Source organism: Typopeltis vanoorti, chromosome 17 (genome assembly GCF_054136105.1).
Source record: "Typopeltis vanoorti isolate ZY-2024b chromosome 17, IOZ_Tvanoo_1.0, whole genome shotgun sequence".
NCBI classification, from domain to species: Eukaryota; Metazoa; Arthropoda; class Arachnida; order Uropygi; family Thelyphonidae; genus Typopeltis; species Typopeltis vanoorti.
In genome coordinates, this window is record NC_143565.1 from 87,463,834 (window position 1) to 87,469,857 (window position 6,024).

A 6,024-nucleotide genomic window follows, 5' to 3' on the forward strand; every position below is an offset into this window, starting at 1 on the left:
CTAAAGTGAAAAATCAACGACCGTTTTAGAATCACCCCTGGTGGGAGGGGGGGGGGCAAACCGGTCAACTGAGGCCTCTTTTACCTACTCTACCACTAAGCACTCTATCTTTATTTTCCTCTCCTACTATCTGCTGAATCTCAGCCTATTTTTACTCTACAGGCCAATGATGAATTTTGTTGAACTCACAAAATATATATTTATATATCAATCGCTAGAATATGAATAGAATCACTTCTAGGCCTTTTGGCTAAGATCAAAGCGTAGTATCTGTTCCAGTGTGAAGTTCGTGCGTCCTGGCTATCATCAAATTGTAGTATCTGTTCGAGTTCAGCGCTTACCCAAGGATCCAATTCCAGCGGCCATAAGTGACAGCTCCAAAATCCAGCAAACGCGACCTGTTTTTCTGTTATGAGAGCTGTTTTTGCAGATCGATTGTGGTTGGTAAGATCCTCTCTCTACTATTTCTCGATTCTTTCCACTTTATTTTTTTTCTGCTAGTAGTCAGCCTTAAACTACAGGATTTGCTGGTAGGACTTGCTCCCACGCTATTATTTTTTTACTTCCTCTTCTGCTGGTAGGACCTATCCTGTCCTACGGGATTTTTACTGATCTACCACCACGATCATATTCTTCCCTACATTCTATATCCTTTTTTCCTTGGCCAACCCTAGGACTGGTATGTTGCCTTCACTACTTCCCAGGGTAAGAACGATCGGTTTCCAAACGGACCCAACCCTATTTAAAAGACGAATCTGCCAAGCACTCTGTGAGGCAGTAGGTTCCGCAAACATTTACGGGTTTACCCCCTTCGGGGCACGGAGATACCAGATAGTGGTAAAAAACACTGCAACCAGGGACTAACTGCTGGAGGGATTTAAATGTGGGGAAGTAGAAATCAATCCGTTCTTCGTGGGAAGCCTGTTAAGAACGGTAAAAATTGACAGGTTCCCCCCCTCGAATACATAGAAAACAGCGACGACGTTATCTACAAGCCATTCGCCAAATGGGGCACCATAAAGAATATTAAACGGGGAACTGATGCTGACAACCCGGATTGGAACAGGAGAAGTCATCTTCCCAATTTTTATGGTAAGCTACCCAGGTGTCACAAGGCAATGCTATAGGTGTGGTTCGTACGAGCACCTGGGAGCAGAATGTGCTAAGGCTAAGTGCAGCAACTGTGGCGAATCTGGCCACTCCCTACAACACTGCACTAACCCCTGTAAAAAATGCCACCAGAAAGACCACAAGTTCAATGTGTGTCAACACAGAACATCAGCAGAACGAGCGGGGGGTGCGATACAAACACTCTCCATCCCTCCCACCCCCAGCTCTGACAACACAGAACCACCAAAAGAACCCACCCCAACCCCTCCACCGATAACAACCGCCCAACCTAAACGTGGCAAAAACAGGAAGGGTTCAAACAGGCATCATTGGGGAAAACCAAAAAGTATAGGAGCCAAAATTCAACAGACAGCGTTCCCCCCCCCCCCCCCACCACCACCACCACGAACACAGATACAACCACAGTAACTGCTACAGAGGAAATGGACACCTCTACAGCCAAACGTCAAACGGAGCAGGTAGAAGACGAACAAGCTTCATTTAAAAGGTTGCCCATGGGCGGAAACCTTACCACCCTCCCCACGACAGAAACGGAACCAACCCCAGCACCATTTCCTACAATAATTCCAGGGAGAGCTACCATTCTCCACCACGTCCAAAAAGACCAGGACGGGTATGAAAGAATCCACAACGCCGTAGAAAGAAACGGCGAGCCACACTTCTATGCCCACTACACGAAGGGTTCATCCAAACCCTGTGTCGGCTTGGAATGGGACAAACTCGCCATGCCAGACATTCTAAATGAGGAACAAGACTCCTTTAGGAACTCCATCCTAGCTGCCAATATGGGCTTAGACGACAGCGACATCACAGCACTATACCAAGCACTAATTAAAATAGTTAAAGAGGAGACACTAAAGTTTTAACCGTACCTTCCTATAACTACACCATTAACATGAACAACTTCCGCGTCGCACTTTAAACATCAACGGTCTACGCTCCGCCTCCGCACAACGCGCTGTTTGAAGGCTATTCTTATTACATGAGGTTCAATACTCTTCCTTCAGGAGACGCACTTTTATCAGTTCTGGGACATCGAAAACTTTTCCAGAAGCTTCCCCGTACAGAGCTTCTGGTGTTTCGGAGAGCGCTGTGCGAGGGGGGGGGGGGGGAATCCTTGTTCCTCAGCCTATTCTAGGCGGGTTTTTCAATGTACAAAAAGATGCTGCAGGACGCCTAGTCTCTATAGACTGGAAGGTTGGAGGCAGAATCATCCGCTATCTTAACGTATATGCCCCTAACAACACCCACCAGCGAAGCAGGTTCTTCACGTCCCTTGAACACTATTTACACTGGGTTCAATATATCATCGCCGGAGGGGACGGGAACTGCATCGCTGAAGTCAGATATGACAAGACTGGTGGCAACAACTCCGGTACCGGTGGCTCTAGGGAATTGCAACTGTGCTGCGATAATGTCGACCTCATTGACATCTGGAGGGAGCATAATCAGGCACAGTAGGTACCACATGGGCGAGAGGAGGAGTCGCAACGAGACTCGACCGCCTCTATATTTCCAGGAACCACGAGTTACTTCAGTAAGGCATATAGCGGTTGGCAGTTCAATAACAGACCACAAAATGGTTCTGTTAAGCATTGAACTACCCGAGGTCGTAGAAACATCAAGGGGACCTTGGAAACTGCCTCCAAGCTTCCCTAAAATATATAGCATAGATTTGCAGTTGCTATGTGAAAAAATGGAAAAATGCTGACTGGGACGCGTGGGCCCGGTTCAAATCCGAGGCTAAAGAGCTCTTTCAAAACATCTCGAGAGAAAGAGCTCACGCGCAAAGGGAAACGATGAGAGCACTCTATCGAGAACTAGGGCGGTACCGTACAAACCAGAGGAACTGCATTCCATGCAATTCGCTGATCACAGCGGTGGAAATCGAGCTCGAGGCACTTCGACGGAAAAGAGTCGCCGAGTTTGACTTTCACAGCAGACTGTTTCTCCAGCAAGCGGAAACACCGTCAGCCGCTTTCTGCAACCGGCAACGCATAGCAACACAAGACGGGAAAACGGTTCGACAAATCCACATCAATGGCCAAACTTACACAACCACGGGAGACATCCTGCAGCAATTTTCCTGATCAGCGTTTAATCCACAGGTATCTCTAGTCCTATCCCAGTTGAAAGTTTTTCTGTCCCCAGGTTGGGGTTGACCTGAACAAACCCGTACTGCGAAGGCCAACATCGAGGTGGTCCCATGCCCTTTTCAGGGCGGAATCCTCCGGGCCGATCATCTCCCTTCTTTTTCCTGGTTATACTGTTCTGGGTTTGTTCGGCAAACCCACTCCTCTCTAGAAATGTCTTCCGCATAGTGCAAAGATATATTTTCTCTTGTTAAGTTTTGGTTAGTCTCTCATCTTTTTCGTTTTTAGGATTTTTTCCTTTTTAAAAGTGAAAAATCAACGACCGTTTTAGAAGCACCCCTGGGTGGGGGGATCAACAGTTAAAACAGGTCAGCTGAGGCCTCTTTCCCCCACCCCGGTTACTATGCACTCTATCTTTATCTTCTTCTCCTATTATCCACTGAATCTCAGCACCTATTTTACTGAACAGGCCAATGATGAGATACGTTGAACTCACAAATTATTATTATGACACTTCGGTGATTAAGATTAATACCCTTGGAGGGTAATGGAGGGCAATGCTGTACCAGTGAAGTTTAACTGAGGCTCGGCTGTTGCTGTTACCCCCTGGGGAGCAGAGATTCGAAAATTTGAGTTTGCTCTCTTAAGGTTTTTGCCTTAAAGGAGCAATTTGAGTCTCCATAGATAGTGTTCTCCGGCAGGGCCCGATGAGGGGCTTTGTAAGTGAATGCTTTTCTTCGGAATATGAGCGGTTCTGCTCGGTGGTGGTGGTAGGTGGAAGATCATCACTGAGTAGAGCCAACGCTGAGATGAACGGTCTTTCTCCCACGATTGAGTGGCCTAGAGACGGCTTTACCTTTACATATGACACTTCTTGTTGAGTATTCAGCAATTGAGCAGGTTCTTTTAGTAGCAAAAACTTTCCTTCCACTCTCTTCTGTTCTGAACCTTCTCTTTCAAGGTTGTGTACCTATCTCCATTCAGCATGTCATCTATCATTGTTCTCCTTACTCTTCCTCTGGGTCTTTTTCCTTCGATAGCATCTCCAATGATTCCATTCCCTCTCAGAATATATCCGATCCAGTTTCCCTTGCTTCTTTTTATCCTCCTCAACAGACTTCTTTCTTCTTCTACTCTTTTTAAGACCTCTTCGTTAGTTATTTTATCTGTCCATTTCGTTTTTTCTATTCTTCTCCAAATTCACATTTCAAAGCTTTCCAAAATCTTAATTTCTTCTTCAATGTCCAAGTTTCAGCTGCACAGAGGGCAGCACTCCACACATAACATTTAATTAGCATTTTCTTTAGGTTTCTGTCCATTTTACTTCTGAATAAATCGCATTTTCTATTAAAGGCATCTCTTCCCATCGCTATTCTTGCTTTTATGTTACTTTTACCACTTCCATCACTGCTATTAACACTTCCTGGTTATTTAAATGTCTTTGCTTGATTCAATTTTTTCCCATTTATTCTGATATCCATATTTGTCTCTTTCCTTGCTATTTTCATTACCTTTGTTTTTCTGATGTTAATTTTCATTCCATAATTGATACACAGGATTCCAGTAATCTGTTCAACAGCTGTTGTAGTCCAGTTTCAGTATTTGATAGTAATGCCTTGTCATCTGCGTATCTTATTGCAAATATCTGTCTACCTCCAATCTTTATTCCTTTTACATGTTAAACAAAATTGGTGACAGAGAACAGCCTTGTCCAATGACACCTGGTTCTGTTTACCATATATGTTCATCACCATGGCAGTTTGTCCCATATATAGTGAAATAATTAGCCTTCTGTCTTTCCAATCTTTTCCATTACTTCCACCATCTTATCCCATTTTACAAAGTCAAAAGCGTTTCAAAATCTATGTAAGAGATGTTAACTTCTTTATTCACTTCCAGACTTCTTTCACTTACTATTCTTAACAGTCTAATCGCATCTCTTGTTCCCCTACCCTTCCTGAAACCAAACTGATCTTTTCCAAGAAATTCTTCCACTTTCAATACAATTTTTCGTGTTAAGATTCTCATAAGTTTTTGATGTATGGGAAATGAGGCTTATTGTTCTAAAATCCTCGAAGTTCACTGCGTTACTTTTCTTGGCAATTAATATAAAGGTCATAAAATCTTTTGGTAGTTTTCTTTTTTATAAATTAAATTTATTATTTTGGTTATTTCTTCAGTTCCTTTCTTCTGAAGTTGTTTCAAGAATTCTGCATGTAATTTCATCTATTCCTTCTGCCTTTCCACATTTTAGTTGTTTAATGGCCATTTATACTTCTATCATCAAAATCTCTGGGCCGAGTTCATCTTCCTTTACCTTCTTTATATCTTCTAATGGCAACTCATTTGGTCTATTTTCCTTGTCATATAGATCTTCAATGTATTCCTTCCATCTCGTTAGGATTTTATCTTCTTCAGTTATGATTTCTCCATTCTTATTTTCTATGCCTCTAACTCGAATTCCATTTCTCTTGCGATTCATGCTTCTTGCTTTTTCGTACAAAAGATCATACCTTCCCACTCTCTCATAATTTTCCATGTCTTCACATTGTTTTTTAAGCCAATCTTCTCTACTTCTTTCTGCTTCCCTTCTCAATGTTCTCAATCTGTCATTCAGAGTTCTGTATTGTATTTTTCCTTCTGGGGTGTCTTTATTTTTCCATTTTCTTCTTTCTTCCATTCGAGAAATCATCTCATTAGTTATCCAAGTTTTTTTTTTTATTCTTTTAGCTCTTACATATCCAATTTCTTCTGCAATCTTCTTTATTTTCTCTTTAACTTGTTTCCATTTCTTTTCTGG

The 6,024-nt window shown here is 42.9% G+C and overlaps 1 pseudogene; it reads left to right on the plus strand.

The window, feature by feature from the left end:
- The first annotated feature begins 230 nt into the window (after positions 1 to 230).
- Positions 231 to 325, plus strand: LOC150097605 (U2 spliceosomal RNA; annotated as a pseudogene).
- Positions 326 to 6,024: the final 5,699 nt, after the last annotated feature.